This window comes from Lutra lutra, chromosome 9 (genome assembly GCF_902655055.1).
Source record: "Lutra lutra chromosome 9, mLutLut1.2, whole genome shotgun sequence".
NCBI lineage: Eukaryota > Metazoa > Chordata > Mammalia > Carnivora > Mustelidae > Lutra > Lutra lutra.
In genome coordinates this window covers 140,601,650-140,625,966 of record NC_062286.1, presented here as the reverse complement: position 1 = coordinate 140,625,966, position 24,317 = coordinate 140,601,650, and the positions used below count along the sequence as shown (strand labels likewise).

The window sequence follows — 24,317 nt, the reverse complement described above, 5'->3', positions numbered from 1 at the left end:
GAGGCGGGCTCCCAGGGCCAGGTTTGCTGACCTTCGCTCTAGTGAATACAGTGTTGCCATCATCCCATGTGGGGTCCCACCTTAACGGCTACTCTGCCTTTTCTCACTTAATCTTCACTGCAACCCACACAGGTTAATACTACTAGGATCCCCATTGCACAACAGAGGAAACTGAGTCAGAGGTATGACGTGGCCAGCCCACGCGCAGCGGCTGGGACCCACACTCGGGCTACCCTGCTCCCAGAGGCTGCACTGGTCGCCACTACACACCAGCCCTGGAGAGAATGAGACGGAACCTCATGATCGCATTTCTGGCGCTAGAGTGTTAAAATACCACTTTGTGTGGCAAACCCTTCCAAAGGCTTCCTAACGCCTGGATGTACAGTCTGTGTTTCACAGACAGTAACATGAAAGCTGAAAGCTCTGGTATGATAAGAACGACACCAGTCAAACCTCACAGAGAAATCATAGAAAAATTAGATGTCCCCTAAGAACTTCATCTAGTTGGGTGATTTTAGAGAAAATAGTCTTTGGAAAATTCAAAATAATAATTAAGTGAGGAACCTATTAGTTAATGGGTTACAAGGTCTTTGGTTTTATAAGAACCTCCCCCTCCGCATTCTAAATAATGCATGGTGTTATCCACAAACCGCGGACTCTTCCGCTGCTCAGCCAGAATGGAAAGCCACAGGAGGGAGTAAGCGGTGAGCAGGGTGTCTCATTATGAAAATGAAATATGTCATTAGCAGTTCCTGAGCTCACCCTTTGCCATGACTTGGAGCGGCTGGAGGTGACATGCAAGCCCACGTGATACGAGAGGGTCCGAGCAAACCCCACTTCCGTGAAAAAGCCTGAACCCCCAGCACCTGCTAAGACATCAGGAGTCATAAGTTCCTTCCAACAGCAGAGGCCAGAGACAGACACCTCCTGTCACACCCCTGGGCACTGCCCCAGTCCTCCAGACACACTCATGAAAAGCCCCAGGACCCTCCAGTAGGCAGACATGCTGAAGACCGATGGGCAAAACCGGTCACCTGCTGGAGGCTGCTGGGCCTGCAGAGGTGTTTGGAAGGACAAAGACAAGACTGGAGCATGCGGGGAGAGGCCGGGGGTGGGACGCCAGTCCGGGCACTCACACCCATCCCCGGATCTGGGCGAGGGCTCTTCCCTCCTCTCCGTGTTGAGATCCTCAGAGCTCTTAGCTGCGAGTGCAACCAGCTTAAGCATCAAAGGGAGTAAGTGCTGAATTGAGAATCCCAGGTCCACACTGCTTCCCAGGCTGAAATGATGCCAGCAGAAAGTCACCCTCCCCTCCTGGACCCATTCCCCGCAGGTCCTCCCAAGCAGGCTGGGGAAAGCGGCCACCAGCCCTCCAGGCTCCCACCCTAGGAGCTTAAGGATGCCTTCAAAAAGAGAAAACACCTCCTTCCCCATGAAGTCCGGGAATGGACTCTCAGGGGTCAAGCCTGAGTCACGTGTCAATCCTAGAACTGCTCACCATGGGCAGAAGGGCACCGTGGAGGGTGGCAGCCAGTCCCATAAGGATGGAGACAGGAGGCACACTCCTTCCCAACCGGACGGTGAGGAGAAACAGGGCACTCCTGGGACCTCCTGGGGACACGGCCCCAACACCACCCAGGCTGTGGTCTCAGGGAAACAGGCTGGTGAGGCCCGTGGCTCACAGTGGGCTATGAGGGACACAGAGGAGAGACCACGAGGCAAATGCCCAGAGTAGGGGCAGCACTTGGGGTAGTGACCTCAGGGGAGGGCGATGCAGACGGAAAGGGCCCTCTGGCTCATGGTCTCCCCAAAGCCAGACATTAATCCCAGGAAAGGTCAGATCAGCCCCAGCCACGCCACACAAGGCCTCCCGGGGACGCTCCCATGGCTCCGAGGACCATGGAAATCCCCGATCTTACAGCTACAGCCCCAACCCCAGCCTGTCCATCCACGCCAGCCTGTGCTGACATTTCCCAAGACCCCCAAGCAAGGACAATGCTACAAAGTGCTCCTGAGGCGGGCTGTGCCTACTTTAAAACACGGCCCTCCGCCTGCGTGGCCAGCCTCCCTGCTTCTTTGGACCCTGACTCCCATTTCTCTCAGGAAATACCTGTGGTCATAGTTGGAGGTTTCCTTTTTTTCCTTCATTGTTGTCCTTTTGTTTCAAAACACCCCTACTTGGCCAAAATTATAAAGTCTGGAACCTGTGCCCACCCTTCCCTCCAGGCTGAGCCTCGACTAACAAGTGACTAACCTTTAACACTGCAGCAGAGTTGCCCCTCCCGCCCTCCCAGCACTCCCAGGACTGGGGGCTCTGCGCAGCAAAACCTCGTGTCACTGGAACGAGGATGGAGGCAAGCTTCCGTGGGGGCTGGGGGCCTGCTGGATGCTTGCTGGAAATGCAGAGTCTCAGGCCCCACCCCAGACCTGATGAGTCAGAATCCACATTGTAACAAAATCTGCAGGGCATCTGTGCAGGTGCACACAGAAGTCCGAGAAGCAGGGGGCCAGACTATCGGAGCGAGGACCTCTTCTCGCTAATGAGGCCACTAGAGGGCCCCCAAGCATGGGCATTTGCCCCATAAATTTTGGCTCAGGGCATTTGCCCCATAAATTTTGGCTCAGGGCCATATTGCTCTTCGAACTGCTTCTCTGAGGCAGGGCTACACTACTCTGCTAGCTCTTCCACAAGCCCACATCTTGCCTGTCATTCAACGATGACAGCTACCCCATGATGGTCACCTGCACCATGACAGTCACCTCCAGAATGTCCACAGACCCATTTCCTGTCCTTCACGAAGCCTTTGCCAAACACCTCCACACCCCCCAGCTACACCAGACATATAACCCTCTTCCCGGCACCCCCCTGGTACCAAGGAGCTTATCCAGGCTTAGCAAGTCCCCATCCCTGTGTCCTGTCTCCTGCGCTATCCCTCCCCTCTTCCAGACTGTAAGCTCCTGGAGGGCGTGCAGCCCGGGCCCCCTCCTCCGCATCCCCTGAACCACCCTCAGCCTTTCTGCTGGACGAGGGGCCTCGGGACTCTGCACAACGCAACACCTCCTACATTTCACTAACTCGGCCACCACTCCCAAGGATTCTGTCCTAATAAAACCACCTGGCCTGCAATTAATAGACATATAACATTCTCTTACGTAAACGTAAAAGGAAATTTTGACATCTACTTTAACAGAACCATAATCTTATCCAAATAAAAAAATTAAACAAAGGTACACACTCCTTCTGTGAGAGTTCATCCCCTCCTGAAATCACACGGAGACTGCCAGGAGATCAGTACCCCACTGGGCTGGCCGGCGAGTGGGCGGCCTCACAGGGAATGAGCAGGCACATCCCTGCCCGGCGCTCTTCGAGCCTGCACGGCCGTCTCCTCCTTCCTTCGGTGGCAGGAACGTCTGGTCCGTAGCCACGCCCACACGTGCGATCCCCAAGGTCATCACGGCCGGGATGCTTTCTCAATCACTTTCTATGGATCAGGATGTGAAAATAGGTCACGAGTGTGAATATAATCCCGGAATGCTCCTTCCATGTCCCACCGTGGGATTATTCAGACGACAGTAATGGGATTGAGAGGTGGTTTATTTTCTTTTCACGTTTTGAAGAGCTCACACGGAATCACAAGAACGGGTCTCCAACGCCAGAGAAGGACAATGTTTATTCTGGTCCATTTCCTGACACAGGACAGAAGCCGCCTCCTGAGGGCGAATCCTGGCAGCCGGACGCCCCAGGATGTGTTTGGGGCCGGCGTGCAGCCCACAGCCCGTGAGACCTTCCCTGGCAGAGAGCGCAGAGCCGGACAGGGGCTCAGGAAGCAAACGCGGGAGCCCAGCACATCTGTCCCCTGAATGAGGAAGCGCGTCTACGTGAGCAGGGGACCCGGCTGGTGGCGGCGTCTTTAGGGATTAATGATAAAGCAGCAGGACCTGACCTAGAGTCACAGAACCCCGATCCCAAACACTCTGCTCGTTTCCCAACAGGTGTTTTCAACTGGCTTCTGAGCAGCTCGATCCGGAGAAGCGACATTTGAGCTGTGGTCTGATGGCGACAGACACCAGCAGTGACGACACCTCGCACCTCCACAGGCAATTGGACCCAGACGCGGATGTAAGTGCTTGACTAATAAATGATTCCTGGAGGCTGGTGTCACTGCTACTCTCACTTCACAGGTGAGGAAACTGAGGCACGCCGTGGCTGACCAACTTACTAGCTCATAAGTGGCGGAGCTGGGTGTGAGCCAGGCGGTAGTCCCCACAATCTACCCACCGCGTCCCACCACCTCTCGCGGCTGTGCCAGAGCATCTCTAGGATAACAGGGCTGCTTTGCTTGGGTCTTCAGAAGCACAGAGCCCTACGTGCTCTACGTGGTTGTCCCATGAAATGATCACGGTGAGCCTGTGAAGTGAGGACCATTATCAGCAGGAAGAGCTGAAGACATGCCAGGCCAGGGAGTTACGCAGCTTGTCCCAGGCAACACCACCGTCTGAGAACACATGAGTCCCTGGCCAGCTGCTGGCCAGGTGCTGTCCAGGTGCTGGCCGATGGCAGAGGGTGGGACGAGGGACAATGCAGCTAGGATCTCTTCCTCCCTGGAGCTCTTGCTCAGGGTGGGGGAAGAGGGAGAAGGAGACGGTAAACAAATAACAACCCAAAATCACGTAAAATGATTTTGTCCAACGGAAGAAACAGAACGGGAATTGGGACAAAACGCTGAAGCCTTGGGAGAGAGAACAGAAGGCTTCCAGGAGTTGGGGTAGAGGGTCCACTCGGAACCCAAGGTGGAGACAGCTTATGGGGACGGAGGTAGCACGTGGGATGAAAGTTGCACCTGCCACAGGTGAGGAGAACAGCCCAGAACAGAGGCTGCACACCCGTCTCGGGGGCTCGCGGCCCTATCCACTCAGTGGCCACCACATCCCTACTCGTCCTGCACCCTGCGATGTCCCATCCCACCCCGTCTTAGTGCACAGGCTTTGGTGGAGCTGACCTACCTCCCGTGCTAAGGACAGGGATGTGACCAGAAGGAACCAACCTGGCCCACACCCTGATCTAGAATTTCTGGCCTCCAGAACCACAAGAGAGTTTGTTTCTCTTCCTTAGGCCATAAGTCTGTAGTGATCTGTTCCAGCTGCCCCAGGAAACCACGAAGGGAGAGGGACACAGATAAGCTAATGTCCTGGGGCAGCTCATGCAGAAGGGGGCAGAGTCCTGAGCATCCTCGGTGGGAAGGGGGGACTCGTGGGGGTAGGGCCTGCCTCCCACTGCCTGGGACCACTGTGGCCACTGGAGCCAAATGCTTTCAATATAAAAGTAAAGTCTCAGCTCCTTGTGGTCAATCTGTCAATGTAATAAAATCTCACACAACTAACACCAAGAATTTGCAGGTCAAGCCTGGTGGCATCGGCCCCAGCCTCTCATCTGGCTAGAATATTCCTTCAAGGGTAGTCTCCTGCTGTCCATCAGCATAATGTGTGAGCTACGCCATTACTACCTTTTGCGACTTCCACGTGAGTTTAAGATGATTTCTAAATAAAAAAGTTAGAAAATGCAAAAAAAAAAAAATCTAAAAAGCAAAATCTTGCCTCTTTGAAGCTGCTCACATACCACCCCCCTTCCTTTGTCTGAGTCACAGGCCACTGGTCTTCCTCTCGAAGCCAGCCTCCTTTTGGCCCATCTGCAAATAAGTTGTAGGGAACCTTCCAGAACACTCATCACCCCCCCCCACCACGGGCAGGTTTGAAGGCCCACTGGCAGCCAGGAGAAAATGAACCAATCATCTCACCACTTTGCATTTCTTTGTGGTTTTGTTCATTTTGTCAGCCAGAGCCCCAGGAGGGAACAGGGCGAGCTTTCTCCCTGGGACTGAGAAGCTGGGCTCAGCGGCGCAGTCGGAGAGCAAAGGGCTCATTCAGGCGCAGGCACGCGGGGGCTCGCCGCGGAGACCGGCGCAGGGCTTGCTTTCTGTGAACTGCCTAATTTTAGTTTCTAGCCATCATTTGCTCTTCCACAGCGTCCCCTGGCCTGCCTCAATGGCGGGCCTTGTCCGTGCGGAGCACAAAGCCGCCTTTGCCCAAGGAGCCAAGAGGAGGGAAGCTGCAGCTGAGGTGGGGGCGTCCCCCCACACTGACTGGCCCCATTCTTCCCCAGCGCGCCGAGGGCTGCCCCGCCAGGGGACGCACGGCTCTGAACTCCCAAGTGGCTCTCTCGTGGCAAGTGGAGAGTGTAAATAAATCTCAGGTGAGGAATGGGAGAGAAGCACAGGGTCCAGATGACACGGTGCTCAAGTGGGCCCAGGAGGCGGAAACTTCTAAGCAGAATCCCAAGGAAGTAGGGACTTGCCCGTCCACGGGAGTGTTCAAGCCAGGGCGAGGCTCTGTCTGGGCAGGAGTGCCAAGGAAGGGTTGGAGGGAAGCGAGTGATGGATGGATGGATGGGAGCGTGAGAGACAGACAGGTGATTTTTAGACAGATGACAGATACAGCTAGATAGATGCGAGGTAGCTGGGTAGATGGGCTTGATACATTCATTGAAGGATGACAGATCAATCAGCAGAGAGAGAGACAGATGATGTGTACAGACGGGGATGACAGGTAGGTAAACAGCAGATCAAAGATACATGAGGGACACAGGTACCTTGATGACTGAACGGAGGAGGGAGGAGGAGGGAGCACTGTGCTTCTCAGACAGGAGGACAGAGCTGACTGTCAGAGGCCGGGGCCCACTCGCTCGATGCTGTCTCCTCCCAGGCGTGTGTCTACACCTTTCCCAACTCAGCACTGTTTCCACCCAGGCCTCTAAGAAACCTCTGGTTCAGAAGTTGTTCAAACCTGAATGGCTCATCCGCGCACCCGGACTCCCAGACTCCCAGCCTGCTCATCACTATCTCCCCCCACCCCTGTCACTGTCTAGAACGACTTCCTTCTTCCAGGTGCTCAGGCCCAACCCTCAGGGTCCCCCTGAGTCCTCTCCCAGGCTCGGCAAATCCTGTGGACTCTCCCCTCCAAATACACCCAGACAGCGGCCCCCTCTCACGGCCTCTGCCTCCAGAACCATCCTGGTTTGGCTTCCCTGGAAGCAGAGCCAGAGGTGGGCTTTGGAGTAACAGTCTGGAAGATGGTCCCAGGCAGCAGGGGTCGGGGAGCGGGGGAATACAGGTGCATTCCCAAGGTCTCTGCCGCGGGCAACGGGGGGTTACTCCACACGGGCTCCAAGGACTGCCCACCCGAAAGCAGGGATGTCAGGAGATTGGCCCCATCCCCTCGGCTGAGGATTAGTCCTCAGGCATGAGCTCCCTGATGTTCTGGCCATACTTCCGCTTCAGGGGAGAAGGGCCGGGGCCCCTAGTGCTTGCCCGAGGCAGGGTCCTGGCCTTGCGAGCTGCTAAGTGTCTAACCAACACCCAGGAGGGATATGGGAGTGGGCACATAGCAGCTGCCAGCTTCCACAATGTAAACACTTCCACCATGGCCAAGTCCAAGCTGCCAGCGTGACAGCACCCGGCAACCACGCCACTATGCACCTGGGCGCCAGTACCAGCCTGGAGGGCTCGGGCACATCGCCTGTTGCCTACCTGCTATGTGGGCAGAGCTGGAACCACAGCTGAAGACAGAAACAGAGCAGGTCCTAGGGACGGGACGTGGGTACCCAACAGAGCAGCTACAAACAGTGTGCTCTTGGCCACTACGATCTCTGACGACATGACCGGCCTTAGTCCATATGGTCTGATGCCCCACTGCAGCTAGATCAATCCCCTTCCAAGAGCTGGTTCTGGAAACCAAGCCTGAGCCACCAACAGGGCCATGGCACCTCCCCAGCATCCCAGCCCTGACTGCCAAGTCTCAGGGGCTCTAACACCTCCAGCCCTCCATCACTCACTTAAGCCTCCTGGTCCCCTTGTTCATCAACACTCCAAGCACACATCTACCTCAGGACCTTTGCACCTGCCCTTCCTCTGCCCAGAGAGCTATTCTCCAAGGCATTTACATGACTAATCCCTTCACTTCTGCCTTGTCTCTCTCTGGCCATGCTACCTAAAAATAGCCAGCCTCTCCTCCCTGCCATTCTCCGTCCTCCAGCCTGGCCTTGAGGGACTTATAACTCCCTGGTGTCACACCATACATCTACATCTTTCTGATCTGTTTCCCTTTATCCCAAAAGAGGATTCACTCTGTGAAGGCAGGGACATCATAGTCTTTACTGCTGGATCCCTGGGACAGGTATCCAATAAACAATTTTTAATGATGGCTGCCAGTCACAAATTCCAGGGAGAAAGTTCAGGCTGATTTCATTTTTAAGCTCCCCACAGGGGATTGCAAAGAATGCTCCCAGCTCAGAACACCGGAGTTGAATGCCTTAAAAATCCGGCCCAGCCCCGGGGTCCTCTGATGGGCTGGGCACTCCACAGGCACTAAGATCTCCCTGCTACTGGCTCCTGGGGTAGAAACCTTCATTTCCATCAACACAGACCAGGTGCACCCTCCAAAGTCAAGGCAGACCCAGCATCAGCCAGAAACAGAGAAACCGTATTGAAAGTCACCACCCGCCCAGCAGCGTGGAGCAAAGGACCAGAGTGTGACTCCTGGCAAGAAACAGCCCCCGGCACCGCGGAGTCCGTGTCAGTCAGCTATCGGCATGGAACAAACCACCCCACATCTCAGTGGCCTATTTTAGGACGTAACTGTTCAGCTGCTGTGGGCCAGAAACATGGGCTCGTGTGCTCTACGTGGGGAGGGCTGGGCTCACTGGTCCTGCCGTATTCAGCTGGGAGCCTGGCCGGGGCTGGGGTCATCCAGGACGGCTGCACTCACCCGCCCGGCTGCTCTCACGGGGCCACCTCAGCTCTACTCTGGCTGGATGGCCCAAACGATTTCACGTGGCAGGCAAGAGGGCCACAACAGAGGCCACGAGCTCTAACTTCTATGCCCATAAGTCATACTGTTTCCCTTCTGCAGCATCTGTTGGTCAAAGCAAGTGACAGGGGACACAGGGGGGGCAGGAGACAGCACCCTTCCTGATGGGGGACACAGCAAAAGGGTGGGTGGGGTCAGAGGTAATGATCGTGGCCACCTTTGGAAACAGCTTGAATCACATTGTTGTCCCCTTTTTACAGGCGAAGGAGGACACAGAGATAGCAATAACTCCCCTGAGGTCGACCTGACTGCGGACGCAAAGCTGCACCATCCAACCCAGCGTCCCCCTAGGACCCACCCCTCCCAGAGCTTAAATTTAGACCCAGACACAAGCCCCCTGTGTGGCCAGCACAGGTCACGAGGCCTAGCTCCGTGAGAACAGGGCACCTTTGGGCTGTCCCCAGCAGCCAGCACCGTGCCTCTATGCAGGTGGGCAGAGGCAGGCTGACTAGTCAGGGTCCCCACTGTAACCAAGACAGGGAAGAGTCTGGGGACATTCAAAGTCCCTCCCGGTGTCCCACAGCCCCGCTGTGAAGGGAAGCACGGAGCCTCAAATGCGCCCGTCGGCGTGATGTGGTTCTCCGGCCGGCTAACGTGCCCGATACCTTCTTGGCAACCGTCCCAGCCTGTCTCCTGAACTCGAGCTCTCCTTTCCCAAATCGCTCTCCTCAGCCTTCCCCGTCTGATGGGGGTCTGGGGGCCACCCTTCCTCTGATCCCCTGCCCCGCACACCCCGAGTCCCCCTCCACCTCTGTCTCCCCATGGCTGCCTCTCAGGCAACAACCTCCCACACACACTCAACCCATTTACCCACAAAGCAGAGGCAGAGGGTTTCTCCCCAGTCCCAGACCTACGGGTCACCCTCTCATACAACCTTCAGTGGCTCCACACGGCTCATACGATAAAGACCAAAGTCCTCAGCCAGGGCTTCCACACCCCCGGGCTGGCCCCCGCCCCTCCATCCACCAGCCCCCCGGCCCCCACTCGCCCCAACTCTCCCTTCTGCCACGCCGTTCCCTCCTCTTGGCCCCCTTTAAACTCTGGTCCATTCCCGCTCCCCTTTCACATTCCATATCTGTGTCTCAAGACGTCGTACGAAGAGGAAAAGGCAAGGTAGACAACGTGAAAAAGAAAATAGTTCAGAGAAATTCTCTGAAAGCACGTACAGAAGCTCATCGTGGCTGCCTCTGCGGGGAAGACCGGGAGCACAGGGGAGCCCCCGGGTCCGGAGCAGCGACCAGGAGTCAGTGCCAGGGGAGGCACGCGAGGCCGCGGGTACCTGACACGCGGCACTGCTGAATACCGACCATAACCACCCGGGGAGGGGGAGGGCCTGCGAGTGGGGAAACTGAGGCCCGGAGGGAAGAAACAGACAGCTGGCCGGGACAGACCCCAGCCCAGGCCTGAGTGGGCCACCCCAGCTCACCAGTGCCTACTCCAGCCGTCTCCCGCAGGCCCGGAGTTTTCCCGACGTGGGCGTGTACTACTTTTCCAGTTCAAAACCTGTTTGTTTTTTATAAGAACTGCTATCTACCATCTCCCAGGGAAAACATTTATTTCCCCTTTCCTGCCTATATTTCCAGGGTTGGGGGGGACATTATTTTCTAAGGCTCACGCCTTCTACGAAAACATGCTTCTGAGTGTTTGCTGAAGATCTTTCTGATGGAAGCTAAGATGATAGAAATTAGAACATGTGCTCCCCAGAATAAATGTAACAGTGGGATTGCATATTAGCTCGAGGGTTCTCCCCCAGCAAGTCGAGCTCAGGTTCCTCTAGACAGTGGCTCACAGCTTTCAGGAAGGACGCAGGGGTCCCGGGACAGAGTAACAGCGCCCAGCCCAGAGGACTCTGGCTGTGTGTGCTTTCCCCGCTAAGACCCGCGCCCAGCTCAGCCCCCAGGAGCGCTCTGACCCCTGCCTGTCCTGCAGCCGGAAGACACCAGGCCTTCCCGTGCACAGCAAGATGGTGAGGGCCTCTGAGGCCATGCCAGCAAACAGGGGGCAATGTCCCCCACAGTCAGAGCAGCTTCATCCCAGACTCGCCACCCCAGGGGGACAGGAGAAGGGTGTCATCCCACGGTGCCCACGCTTGAGTGTCAGCAGGCAGGTCAGTTACCGCTGACCTCCTGGGCCGAGCTCACAGGCCTCATCCGAGGCCCACGACCTCCCCAGGAAGGCAGAGCTGTCATCTCTCCACACACAAAGGAGGACAGTAAGCACTGCCCAACGCAGGCACCTGCCAAGGCCAGCCGGGGGTGGGGGGGTGGGGGGGGCTGGGGTTCGAGACTGCCCGGAAGGCCCGCTGCTAGGCACCCGGACACTGGCTCCAGCAGCCTGTGAAAGATGTGAGCTGGCGCCTGACCCAGGTCCCTTCCCACTGAGGCCTTGGAGCCAGATGGGAGGCAGGCGCCTGGGTGCCTCAGTCGGCTGAACATCCAGCTCTAGGCTTCATTTCAGGTCATGAATGATCTCAGGGTCCTGGGATCGAGCCCCGCGTCCGGAACCTGCACTCAGCGCGGAGTCTACTGAGACTCTCTCTCCCTTTCCCGCTGCCCACCCTACCAGCTTATGTGCGCTCTCTGTCGAATAAATAAATGTTCCCCAAAAGATGAGAAGTTACAACAGTAACCTCAACACGCACACACAGGCACCCATGCACACATACACACGTGTGCAAAGGCTGCCCCCACCCCCTCAGTGACTTCTGACAAGTCAGCACACGGAGCTGTGTAGCCATTACGGCCTGCAGGACACCTGACAAGCTGACCTTCAAAACTCCTGGCGAACCCCCAACCGTGCGCCCTCTCTAGCCACTGCCTATTCTTTTCAGGAAGGAGGGAGGGAGGAGCACGGGGAGGAGATAAGGAGGAAAGATGGAAGGAAGGAGGGGAACAGAGGAAGGGACGGAGAGAAGAGGGAGAAAGAAGCCTGAAACCCCCAGTGATTCTGGGAAGGAGACCCTTATCCCTCTGTCCTCTGGGCCTGCCCACCTCCTTCCCACATCACACACAGTACAGGTGCCCACCCAAGCCCCTGACCTCAGGGTACGGGGGCCCATGCTCAGCATCCTGGGCCTGGGCACCACGAGAGAAACACACAGAGGGTTTCTGGACTGCCCATGGAAGGGGGATGGCCAGTGAACATGGGCTTACAGACCCCTCATCGCAGGCAAGAGGGAGAAAGAAAGAGAGAACAGGTGCCCAACCACACTTCCAGCACTTCCAGCCCCGATGCTGGGATGGTCCCCAAGCTTCCCAAGGGTGACAGGGACCACACAGTGGTGGCCCCACCAGTCTGTGGAGTGAGGCCCGATTCCAGGCTTCCCTGCGTGAGAGGACAACAGAATCCCACTCACGAGAAACCCCAGGGAGTCACATCTGTGCACATTCGTACAAACGGCCCCACAGGGGTCTGCAAGCCCAAGGAAAATGCAGGCTGGGAACCCGGAGCTCTTCACAGGCCCTGAGAATAGCCTCTCAGTCTCCCTCTCCATGCACGCGAGCACACACACGTGCATACATGTGCACACACATGCAGACATGGGGCTCCTCCCTCCAGGGTTCCTGTTGCCTCTGCAGGTGCAGACAAGCCCCCTACCCCTGCTCTGCCCAGGAGTCCCTGGAGAAGGCTCCTGGCCCCTCCTGGGCACCATCCCGCCACACTCCCTCTCCTCCCCACCCTCCGGTCACCACACGACTCTGGTCCCTGGAGCACCCGCTCAAATTCCTTCCCACCTTTGCACAGACCATCTTCTCCCCCCAGAAAACCCTGCCCTTCCCCCTCAGGCTGGTTCACTCCAACCCACTTTATGGCTCCTGACTCAAGTGACACCTTCTCTGAGCTCCCCCAGCCTGCAGACCCCTCCCCCCGCACCAGGGCAGCCTCCCTCTGACGGGACTCGTGTTTGCCTGTGGGATCGCCCAGCCCTGGCCCACCCCCCCCATGAGACCACCCCAGGGCAGTGGCGTAATGCCTCTGCTGTCCGTGCTGTCCCCGTGCCTACCGTGCCTACCGTCACACCTGGCCTGAGGCAGGCACTCAGTGTGCTGGTCAGGAGCGAGGAGGGAGAGGAGGAGGGAGGGGAGGAAGGAGGAGAGGAGGGAGGGGAGCCCACACTTGCAAGGAGCCCCCTGGTGTCGTCACACGTATGTTGTTTGTCTCTTCTTTTCCCAATCCAGGCTCTTGCTGTGGAGAAGAAGCCATCTAAGACCCTCTCTGCAATGAGTGATGTCACACCCCCTGAGACGTTTGGTAACTGGGCTCCCAGGTGCCCATTCGAGGGGCGACCTGGGTCTCCTGGCCCAAGAGTCCACCGAGCGAGATGTGACGTCCACTCGGCCCAGGGTCAGAAAAAGGAACCAGAGAAACAAGACACGTGATCGGAGTCTGTATTTCCCTGAGGGCACAGCTGCTCCGGGCTAATGTCCTCCGGGAATAAACTGTCATTAGTTCATTTAAAAAACCACACAGAGACTAATTATTAACACATTTGTCGGCTGCTTTTAGCAATGCGTATCGGTATCACCAAGAGCCGTGCTCTAAGCGCTACCCTTCTCGCGGCTCCAGCAACTCCCCAAAGGGCAAGACCACCTGCCCTGAAGTCCCGTGCCCTGCTGTCGCTGCCCTTTGCTGGGGGACTTTTCCCCCTTGATTTTACTTTTCCCGATGGTTCCCTGCGCGTAGGAAGAAGGGCATACGGGGTGTCATTACCATGTACTCGAGATGAGCTAGCATCCACGCGGCGCAGGGACTGTCCTGGAGCTGAGAACAGCTGCCAACAGCACAAATTATTACGGAAAGAAGGTACCAATATAGTTCCCAGAAAGCGGGGCAGAGTTGGGAAACTACTAGAGGAAAGGCGTCGTGTTAAGATGTCACCAACGTTCACAGTGGCGGCGTTAAGGAAAGGCCAGCTCTACCAGAGTCCAGTGTGTGCAGGGGACACAACAGAGAGAGGGCCTGTGCCCCCCGCCCTCCCCGAGGGACTGCCCAGACCAGCAGAAGCACGAGGAGGGTTCGTAATTCGTTCCACGTTCGTGTTATTAAATGTCCCCTGCTACTCACTCTTCCGACTAGAACAGTGAGACAAACTAATACATTGTCCCTAAGTCTTCCGTTGCTTCACATTAATGCAGAAGCAGCTACCCATGAGGACTGGCAGGGAGGGGATCATATGAGAGGAGCAGGAGGGCCCCGCTGTCCAGGTGCCCAATCCCGATCGCAAGGCCGACCTCAAGCACCAGTCCCGCGCACTCACAGCAGAACATCCCAGCTGGGGCTGTGACTCAGCCTTCAACCTTGTCCTTTGACCTGGGCCTGTTACATCCTGGCTTCCCCAGTCCAGCCCCCCAATTAGGGAGATGGGCACAGCGCCTCCAGAGGAGTGTCCCTCCCATAGCAGCAACCCCGTGCACCAGTCCCAGAGCCAACCAGGCAAGGGTGGGAAGGTGGGAAGGGATGCCTGGTTACCCACCGGCAGTGCAGACCTCGGGCCAGGAGGAACACTTCTGGTAGCATCGCGAGGGCACCCATGGGAGACATGGGTGTCAGAGCCTCCACACTGCCCCGACCGTCACTGGCCAAATGCTCAGCTTCTCCGTAGTGACAGGCACTGTGCTTAATGCTTTACAGAAACCAACCCACCGTGGTCCTCACCACCATCCTTCATGGTAGGCACTGCAACGAGGAACCCTCCTGTTACCAATGGGGAAACAGGCTCAGAGATGTTCAGTGGCTCTGTCAAAGTCATGCAGACCCAGGCAGTCTGACACCAAAGAGTCCATGTACCTGCCAGGCCCCCTCCAACCTCGTCTGTGGGCCTCCCAGTATTGGCTCCGCCACGTGAGAGGAGCAGGAGACGCCGAACATGAGTCCCACTGAGCCCTCATCTCTGAGAGCTCAGAAGGTCTGGGAAGGGAAACGAGCCTGCCATGTGGGCTGCACCGTGGCCCCAGTTCTCCGCCCCTCCTGTATCTACTACGACCTGCACTTCCACCACTGCCACGAGGCAAGGTGGCTGGGTCCGTGGAGGGTGAGGCCACGTGGAAAAGAGGCGCTCGCGGAGCCCAGCCTGCGTCCTCGACTTGCCACCTGCTTGCGGACCACTGATCACTGGCAGAGAAGGAACAAGACCCAACCCAGAAGGGGACCAATCTGAGAGGTCTGGTGCTTAGGACACAGGGATCCTGTCATCATATTTGTGAACATGGTATCGTCAGTGCAGCTCGCCAAACTGTGAGCTTCCAGAATGGGCGACACAGGCCCCACACCATGCACGCAGCCGTGCAGATAAATAAGAACCAAAGAGTCACAAGCCCGGGAGGATAACATACAGCATCTCCCCAAGTCCCTGAAACCGACACCCCTGTTGTGACCTCCTGACCTTTGCTGCCTCTGTGTCTTCTGTCTAAACGCATGACCGGGCTACTTTATTCACGTCTTAAGGCCATCTTCCCCTGGACGTAAACAGATTTGGTTTCAAGGAAGATCCTCTACGACCACTCTCTATGGAACCCATATCCCCCAGCGCACCTGGACTCTAAAAAGAAAATAAAAAGCGGGGGGCGGGGCCAGGCGACCCCAGCACCACAGCAGGGTTCTGAGGCTCCCGAGCACTCAGGAGCTTTGCACAAAGGACCCGGCTGACAAATGTGCCAAGGTCAGCAACAACCTGACCCATGTGACTGCAGAAACACAGTCATCCCCGAATTAACATTGCCCGAGACGATGTTTTCCTGCCACAGGGAAGCAAAAAGATCGTTTCTGGCACATCTCTCTGCCTTGATTCAAATCCCCTGAGCTGGTGATTACAACCAGGCAAAAATCTCTCTGCACACGGGTACAAACTTCCGGGAAGGAGTGGGACCAAACTCGTAAAGCAGTAACAGCCCATCAGGGGGACTGAGACCAACGGCAACGTCAGCAAGTGCTACATTTAAGACAGCTGCAGGACAACGTGGAATACGCGTATTTATTAGGCCACGGGGCCACAGTCCTCCGCTTGGGTCGTGGCAGATTCATTCTGTGACTGGCCACGGATCATCCTATGGCCCTGCCCAGTGTGCTGCCAAGCCACCCATCCAGTGACCTGCTCGAACAGACAGGGACACCGCCCCAGCCCATTAAAGGGGAAACCTTCAACAACTCTGCCGACGGCGGACTCTCCGCCATCCCCTTGCCTGACTTTCAATACACAGATCTCATCCTGGTGGTCATTCTGGTCAGACGAACTGGGAAATGGACGAGGATGTCTGCGCCTGAGTTGATGTGACTATGGATACACATACCTCTGCCAGCCGGACTGCCTGAGCCGGGAAAGGGACAGAGCACAAGTACCTGCTCCATCCAAGAGACTGATGAAGCCCTGCAGGTAAGAGGATGAAGGGGACGCAGAGAATGGGCGGGGCAGGCAGAGTGGGCGGGGCAGAGTGGGCGGGGCAGAGAGTGGCTGGGATGCGGGTTAGTAGGGCAGGGAGTGGGTGGGGCAGGGAGTGGGTGGGGCAAGGAGTGGGCGGGGCAAGCAGTGGTGTGGGCAGGTGGGTGGGCGGGGCATCAAACTCCCTGGATTTAAGCTCCTCCCCCAGCCACCTCTTCCTCTAAGCTACCCATGGGCGGGACCCTTGGCCTCCTCAAGGCTTTAGAGGAAGATGAAACAGAAGGAAGCATGATGGCCCCCGTGGAACGCAGAGTTGACAACGTGCGTATTTTCACTCCAGCTATCAATAATTTACCAGACTGTCAGCCCTGTGAAGGCCAGTGACCTTGTCAGTCTTGTACCCGGGATAAATATTCTCAAATAAGATTTGGATGGACATAATGTTCAGGCTTAGATCACACATCTTAGTCCAACCTTTAATTTCTTGGTAAAGAAATGTCATGGAACATAGTAACTGCTTCAGTCTCCCCAAGATTCCTTCTCTGTATTCCTCGAAGGGCAGCCTGCTGGCCTCATGCAGCCCCGATGCTTGGTTTGGGTTGGGGTTTTGTCTGGTTTCAGGCTGGCCTGGCAGGGACAGCGGGCGACTACCTACAAACACTTGGACCCTCTTCTTCTTCACCAGCTCTGGTGAGAGGAAGCCATGCACCGATCCTAAACAACCACGAATCAGCCAAACAAAACCCCACATTTCCCAGCCCCGCAGCACCTGCCAAGGAAGCATCAGTGGATGTCCCTGGGTAGGGCTCCCAGGAAAGCAGGGTCATGACTCCACAGGTGGACAGCCCTCAACCTGTCACCATCCCCTTCATCCTGCCCTGACGGTGTATCTGCTGTTAGAGTTGCAGCGACCATCCTGCAACCAGAAGCTTGCAAGAAAGTCACAGAGCCTTCGATGCTGCAACGGGTTAGCAGCCAAGAAAACCCCAACCTTATTTCAGCCAGCGCGGTTTAGTTTTCCTATTTTCACGAAGCCAAACCAATCCCTAACCAATAGACTTGACAAGCTCGAACAATCACATTTCACATAAAAATCTGGATGTCCAGCCTCCGGATATAAATAGGGGATCTGGCAGCCCTGGGCCTGTGCTCCCACATGGCCCTAACAGGCTCCACGCCAGCTGTCCACTCCCCAACTCGCCTGCTGGCCAGGACACGGCTCCCATCGGCCCCGCAGCTCAGGCCCCGTGTGGAACGATCATAGGGCAGGGAATCGCTCCCACCTCGCAAAATGCAAAACAGTAAGTCAAAAATCCTCTGATATCCACTGGTCATATTCACACTTTTTCCCTGTGCCTCTCTCCCTCTGACAGTCTCTGTCCACCCCAACAACGACAGGGTGGTTGAGGAGCCGGCAGGGGGGTCTGGAACATTCCGCCTGTCGCTGCAGCTACAGCTGGTGTGACTGCTCCACGGCCCTAAGTGTCACAGTGACTCAGCCATGTCCTTCTGGAAGGTGTCCTTCCCCAAAAGGGCCCGCCAGGCAAACTCAAAGGTGAAACCCCTCCCCCCAAATACACATTCAGATCTTATTTCAAGGCCGCCAAAATGCTGCCCCAGAATTATAGCACCCGAGTCGGTGACTTGGAGGAGGTGAGGGGACTCTGTGGGGACTGTGGTCTGGGGAAGGGGCTGGCAGGCAGCTGGGGAGTGGCACCTGGGAAGGGGGAGCTGGAGCTGGACAGGGAGGCAGCCGTGGAGTCAGGCACGGCCCCGGAAGGACAGTAACTATGGGAAAGGTCCGGTGCAGTCTGGAGCCAACGGCTGGGTGGGAGGAGATGGTTTGATCCAGCCCGTCCACACAGCAGGCTGCCACAGGGACACAGGGAGACCGCAACCTGAATCAGAACCACAACCTCCTCCTCATCACCGTGTCCTGAGAACGGACCCTGACACCCTGCGGGGCCCCGAGTCCTGACGAGTCCCGCGGGGTCAGCACGGGCTCACCCACATTCATGCGTGAGAGCTTGGCCTTGACACAGACCTAGTTAGAGCAGGGCTGCCAAGGGCCCAGGAGTTGTCCCTCCCACACCTCCCCAACCTGGTCCCCGGGTTCGCTGCCTCCTGACTTCATTCACAGAAGATGGGACAATCTCGAGGTGATCAGAGAACGTCTGAGGGGACGCCTGCCTCCTTGAAGCTGTGAAACCAATGACCAGTGTCTCAAAATTTACTCCTGGTTATGGACAATAGCTCAGTAAGCCTCACCCACCAGGAGTTAGGGACAGAAATTACCACTCTGTGACGTAATGGAAATGGACATTTGGAGAAGTGAGGTGCCCTGCCCAAAGTCACCTAGCCTGTATGTGGCAGAGCCAGACTTGGACCACCCATCCAGCCCCCAGACAATGTGTTTGGAGTCCATTGTCTTCTTAGTCAAAGAGAGCCATCCAGCAAGAAGCAAACATGGGGTATTTTAGTTCCTCTGGGGAAACTCACTGGGGTGAAACAAATTAATGTGTGGATATGAGATAGTCTCTGTTTGGACATCCTCCTCTTAACAACGTGAGAAGATCAGACTGAAGGAGGCTGAGGGTCTCTCTAGCAGGAGAGCTCTAGGCCATGACAATCCCACTCTGGTGACCTCAATCAATCAACAAACATTCACTGGGAAACAGCCAAGTGTAGCATAACCAGGAGGACAAGGGACAAGGCCCAGCCCTCAGGGGGTTTACAGTCCAAAGCAGTGCTGCCCAACACTATGGGGATGGAATGTTCTAGATCTGCACTATCTAAGATGGCAGCCACCAGCCACAGGTGGCTATTGAGTTCTTAAAGTGTGGTCAGTGCAACATGGGAAAGGAAGTTTTAATTTTAATTTATTTAACTCAGATTCAAACGGCTACAAGTCACCAACTACGGTACTAGACAGTGTTGTCTAGAGGGAGAGACATAATAAATCAGGTTGTCGAATAAATCAGTGAGATCATTTCCAAGAGCGACAGAGAGAAGACAACTGGCAACAGATCAAGAGGGGCGCAGGGGGGCAAGGGGAAAAGCCGGGCCCCTGAACTTGGTGTTTGACCTTCTCGTGCTGACAAAGCCCTCCCCGCGAGGGCCTTCTGGGTGGCATTTGGGTGAGAAGGGGGCAGGGAACGGAAATCCCAAAAGTATCCCATCTTTTTCTCTGTGGTGCTTTCACTGTCAAGAAAGGAAAAAAACAACTCTTAAGGTTTTAAACTCCGTATCTTTTTAAAACGTCCAGCTTTTATTTTTAATAAGCCCAAAGAAGCTGACAAGGTAATTACTGCATAGCTCTGCTGCTAACTGAACCACGCGGACACTCTGCCAGGGCCACAGGGACATCCCCCGGACTCGGGGCTTGAGCATCGGAGCCAGGAGCCGGGAAGAACCACAAGAGAAGAAAACAGGGTGCATCTCCCTCACCACCAGGAGCCGTGGGGCTGCGGCAAAGGAGACACCAGAGGGGGCTTACATTTTGGAAAGCTCCCTGCCCTGCCTTGTGGGACCAGGCCGGGGGACGAGAAGACCTGGAACTCGGTCCTGAGGGTCCAGCCAGAAGGGGTGGTGGGGGATCCCAGCAGCCATGGGCAGGGAAAAGGAAAGCCGTGGGAGTACTCCCCCGAGAGGAAGGTGGGTGCGTCTGGGTATCAGTCTGCAGCTCAGGAGGGCACAGGATGCTCTCAGAGGCTTCTCCCCCTCCAGACGCAGCTCTGACCCTGCAAAAGGGTGCAGCTGCTGGCCCCCCAGCCACCCTTTGGCTGTGCCAGAGCTGCTTTTCCACGGGGGCCAGTGCAGCTGGCCAGCCACAAGCCTCGTCAGCGAAGGCCCTGGTGTCTGGGACTTGCCTTTCATTCGGCAAATGCTCGCGGGCACCTCCTGCATGTGAGGTCCATGCTGGGCTCCGGGCCGAGAGGGGGACACGCCCCACGGACAACAGACCCCGAGATACCCGGCAGAGATGAGCACACTGAGTGACTTGGAACTCAAGGGCGGATCGGGGCTGGTTGGGGCAGGGTGTCTGATCTAACCTGGCAGACAAGGAGGGCATTCTGAGGAGGTGATGTCAGCCCAAGATCTGAGGGATGGGAAGGGGACAGCAGAGGTGTGGAGCTCAGGACTCAGGCAGGGCAGGGCAGGGCCCCCGCACACACGGAAACTGTCAGCAGAGAGACTGAGGCCATGGCTGAGCCCTAAACTCAGGGGTTCCCCAAGCAAGCTCACCTGAGCCTTTTTACCCCCAGGGGACACCAGTGATGCCTGTAGACATTTTTGGTTGTCATAATGAGGGGCTGGGGAGCCGCCGTCATCTAGTGGAGAGAAGCCAGGAATGCCGCTAACCATTTCCATACAGCACGCAGGACGGCCCCTACTGCAGAGAGCGACCAGTCACAGATGTCCACAGGGCCAAGCCTGCGGAAGCCCACCCCCAAAGTCCCCACCTGGCTGGCCCTCCAGAACAGAGCCCTTACAAAGGGAGATGACCAGGCCCCACAGAAGTGTTTTAAAAGGCATTCCCAGCTAACTCTGAGCCCAGTCTCTTGTCCTGCACTGGGGAACCGGGGAGGCACCTTGGGGGCAGGGCGTAGAGAAAGAAGGTGGCCAAGGACCTGCAGGGACCCCATCGTGTCATGCTGGGAAGAGGGGCAGAGCTGGGTAAGCAGGGAGCCCAGAAGCAAAGGCAACAGGGTCCAGGGGGAAGACAGCATCAGAAAGAGGGACAAGGGACGGGGCAAGGACACTAAGGGGACAAGACAGGGAAGGCTGAGGAGGCAGCACGGGTTGGACAAGAAGGAGGTCACAGATGACCTTCTCTGTGCGGGATCACGCCAGGTCAGGCGCCTGGCACCGAGGGGCAGAAGGAATTCTGAGGGCAGAGCCAAAGTCCCCATGAGCAGGCACTCCTGGAAGGCAGGAGAGGTCATGGGCATGCTGCATTCCCTTGTTTAAAGCTCAATTTGGGGAGAAGGCCTGCCCATGCCTGTGGGTAGAGAGCAGAGACTTACAGAAAGGAGCCTGGCAAAGACGAAGACAGAATCATTATCGCAGCAAAGATGCAGAGAGAGCGGAAGGAAAGGCCCTCAGGGAGCACCGTTCATGCCCACCACGCAGTCCATGGCCACAGACGTGGCCACTGAGAGATTTAATGCACTAATAAGGCTGCTCAAGTTCACCAGCAATCAAGGATCCACAAATTAACACAATGAGCCACGAGTTGTCACTCTCTGTGCAGGGGGAAAAGGAGATTGATGATCTCAGCTGTTGGCAAGCCGTCCAAGAAAGGGCACTCTCAGAGAGCCTGGAAAGAATGTCAGTTGGTACATTTTCCAGGGTGCACTATCATAAAAAGAAAATGTGGGTCCCCTGCGACCCAGACATCCCACAAGATGGGACACATCTTACAGGAAATTTATACAGGAGCCCAAGGAGGCTTTGCCCGGGGAACCCCAGCCAGGGGGATTGTGATGGGTAAAAACTGGAAACAGCACAAATACATAAACTGAAAAATATATTCTCTGGCCTGCTGTGCAGGTATTAAAGAGAAGGAGATGGAAATATACCATGTGACAAGACCTCCAAGACCCAATATGGAGTGGGAACAAGTTGAAGAACCCTACACACAGTGTTTTCTCAAAGCTGTTCTTCTAAGAACATGTAGCTATAAACGAATAGGAAAGTTCCAGAGGATATCCTCTAAACTTGTCACAATGGTAACCTCTGAAGAGTGAGAGAGGGAGAGTCTACCCTTCTGAGAATGTTCTGAGTCCTTACTAAGAGAATCCTGATGCATGAAAAATGTATTGGGGCGGGGGGGCACCTGAGTGGCTCAGGAGGTTAGGCATCTAACTCTTGATCTCAGCTCAGGTCTTGATCTCAGGGTCATGAGTTCAAGTCCCACGTTGAGCACCACGCTAGGCATGGAGCCTACTTAAAAAAAAATGCATTTGGGGGGCAAGGGTAAATGCAACCTTGGGCTGTTTTATAAAAATCTAGAATTCAGACGAAAGGAGGCAACTCTTCTCCTTGACTTTGTACGGGGTTATTCCACAGCTGGCACACCAGCTTCAACTCCCAGGAGTAGAGCTTTAGAGCAGCAGGAGGACAAACGAAGAGGTCCTGAAGGGAGAGCAAGATGAGGGCTGTGACTTTTCAGCCCTAGTGAAAAAAAAGGCGCAGATACATATGATAACTGCCCTGAAATAGCAGGCTTCCTGCAACCCCCAGTAACACGCACCGTGAGACGATCCCACCAGGACTGATAGGCTGCAGCATCCAATGAACCATCTGAAGAATTTTTAAATAGGTCTGCCCCCCAGAAACATGCACCGCCCCATAAAGAAGTGAGTCTCCCGTCAAAAGAGGTATGCAAGCCTGCCAAGCCAACCAGGCAAGGCAGTTATAGAAGATGCTCCCCTAGTCCACCCTTCCTGCTTCCAGCTCCCGGGCTGCTTCCAACTTGAGGATTCTGACCCTCTTTCTGCCAGAACTCCTCTGCTTAACACAATCCATAAATACTTAATTGTTTGATATCTTCAGCAAGGCTCTACCACGCGCAGAATTATACACGCTATAGACTTTTCACCTCAGACAGCTGCTCCCAGGGTCCCATTTTGACCATCTGAGCCGGAGACTAACTCGGGCGTTTGCCCTCCCACAGCATCACGTTATCACCCAAGCCCTTCCACCCCTCCCTGGTGGACTGGCACCAGCCACCTGCCGAGCCCTCTGTTCCCACCCACGGAGGCATCAACTCACAGACAGCCAAAAAGCTAAATCCTCCATAATTTCCGTTTCAAGTTTGCTTCCTTTTACTGCCAGGGAGACAAAAGGAGCTGGGAAGGATTCTCTCGTGACGAACCACTCAACTTCCATAATTGGAACAATGATGGATGTGCATCTCCAACACAGAGAAAACCAACCCATCATGGAGTGCTGAAGGCTTAATCCCCGATTCCTAATAAAAGGATTAATTAAACCCTTAAGGGTCAGTTTATGGCAGGCTCCCTTGAAACTCCCAGGAAATTAACTTGCCCTCCCAGATGTGGAAAAGCCAGGGATTTCCTCGGCTGGTACCTTAGTTTGACCAAATGACACAGTGTCACTAGTCCTAACAAAGAAATCTTACAAGCCTTGCATGGGTTTATTGTTTAAAATTTCAAATTGGGCCCTGGTGCCCGCAGAGCTGCCTTTAATAGGTCCTTCTTTGTAGTTAGAGAGTAAAGCTCCTGTGTGTTCCAGTGAGGTGAGGGACTCCCTCCCCACAAAGCCTGCGTTCACCCCAGCCCCCCCGGGGGGGGGGGGTGGTTCTAGATTTCATTGCCTACCATTTACCCTGAGCAGGTCCCCATCTGGGGCCGGTGCATCTGGAGAGAATACGTCTTCTAAGGAAGGTAGGGGCAACTTATTGTCAAAACATCATCTCTGAGAAGATTGTGCCTCTCAAAGAGAGGAAATCGAGTCCAGTGGCTTGATACCAAAACACCAGCTTTGATTCTTTTTTTGAACCCTACATTTCAGAAGCTCAGACTTCTCTCTGTGAAGTGAAAATTGCCTTCTGGTGGAGAAAGGTTTTAATGATCACTTTGCTTCCTGCGTCTCCATGGTGACAGGCCCCGCACAGCCCACCCCCCTCCTGCTTTATTAGGCCTTTCTTCCTCTCTGGAAAGTAATCAATCAAGCCCTATAGACGCCTTTGTAACCGGATTTATCACCTAAACAATCGACGCTGCCGCGGGGGCGGGGGAGCGGACAAAGTCCGTGTAATTTAATGAAACGGGGCTCGGCCCTGGCGCACGCCCTGCATCTCCCTGCCGGCGGCTCCGCCTGGCACACCTGTCCCGGGAGGCGGGCGGGCGCGCCCAGGTGCGCCAGGCCCCGCCGGAGTTGGGCGTCCAGCCGGAGCCCCCGTGCGCGGCGGCCGCTGGAGCGCTGCCCTGCCCGGGCGGGGACGCCCAAGCCGGGGCCGCCGGGGCTGGGGCCCCGGGGAGGGACGCAGAGC

General features: G+C 55.9%; 1 protein-coding gene across 2 annotated transcripts in view; it reads right to left on the bottom strand.

Annotated features, from left to right (window-relative positions):
• The window catches only part of PHACTR3 (phosphatase and actin regulator 3), a 225,140-nt gene that overhangs the window by 178,507 nt on the left and 22,316 nt on the right, over positions 1 to 24,317 (bottom strand). The gene's annotated exons all lie outside the window — the stretch shown is intronic.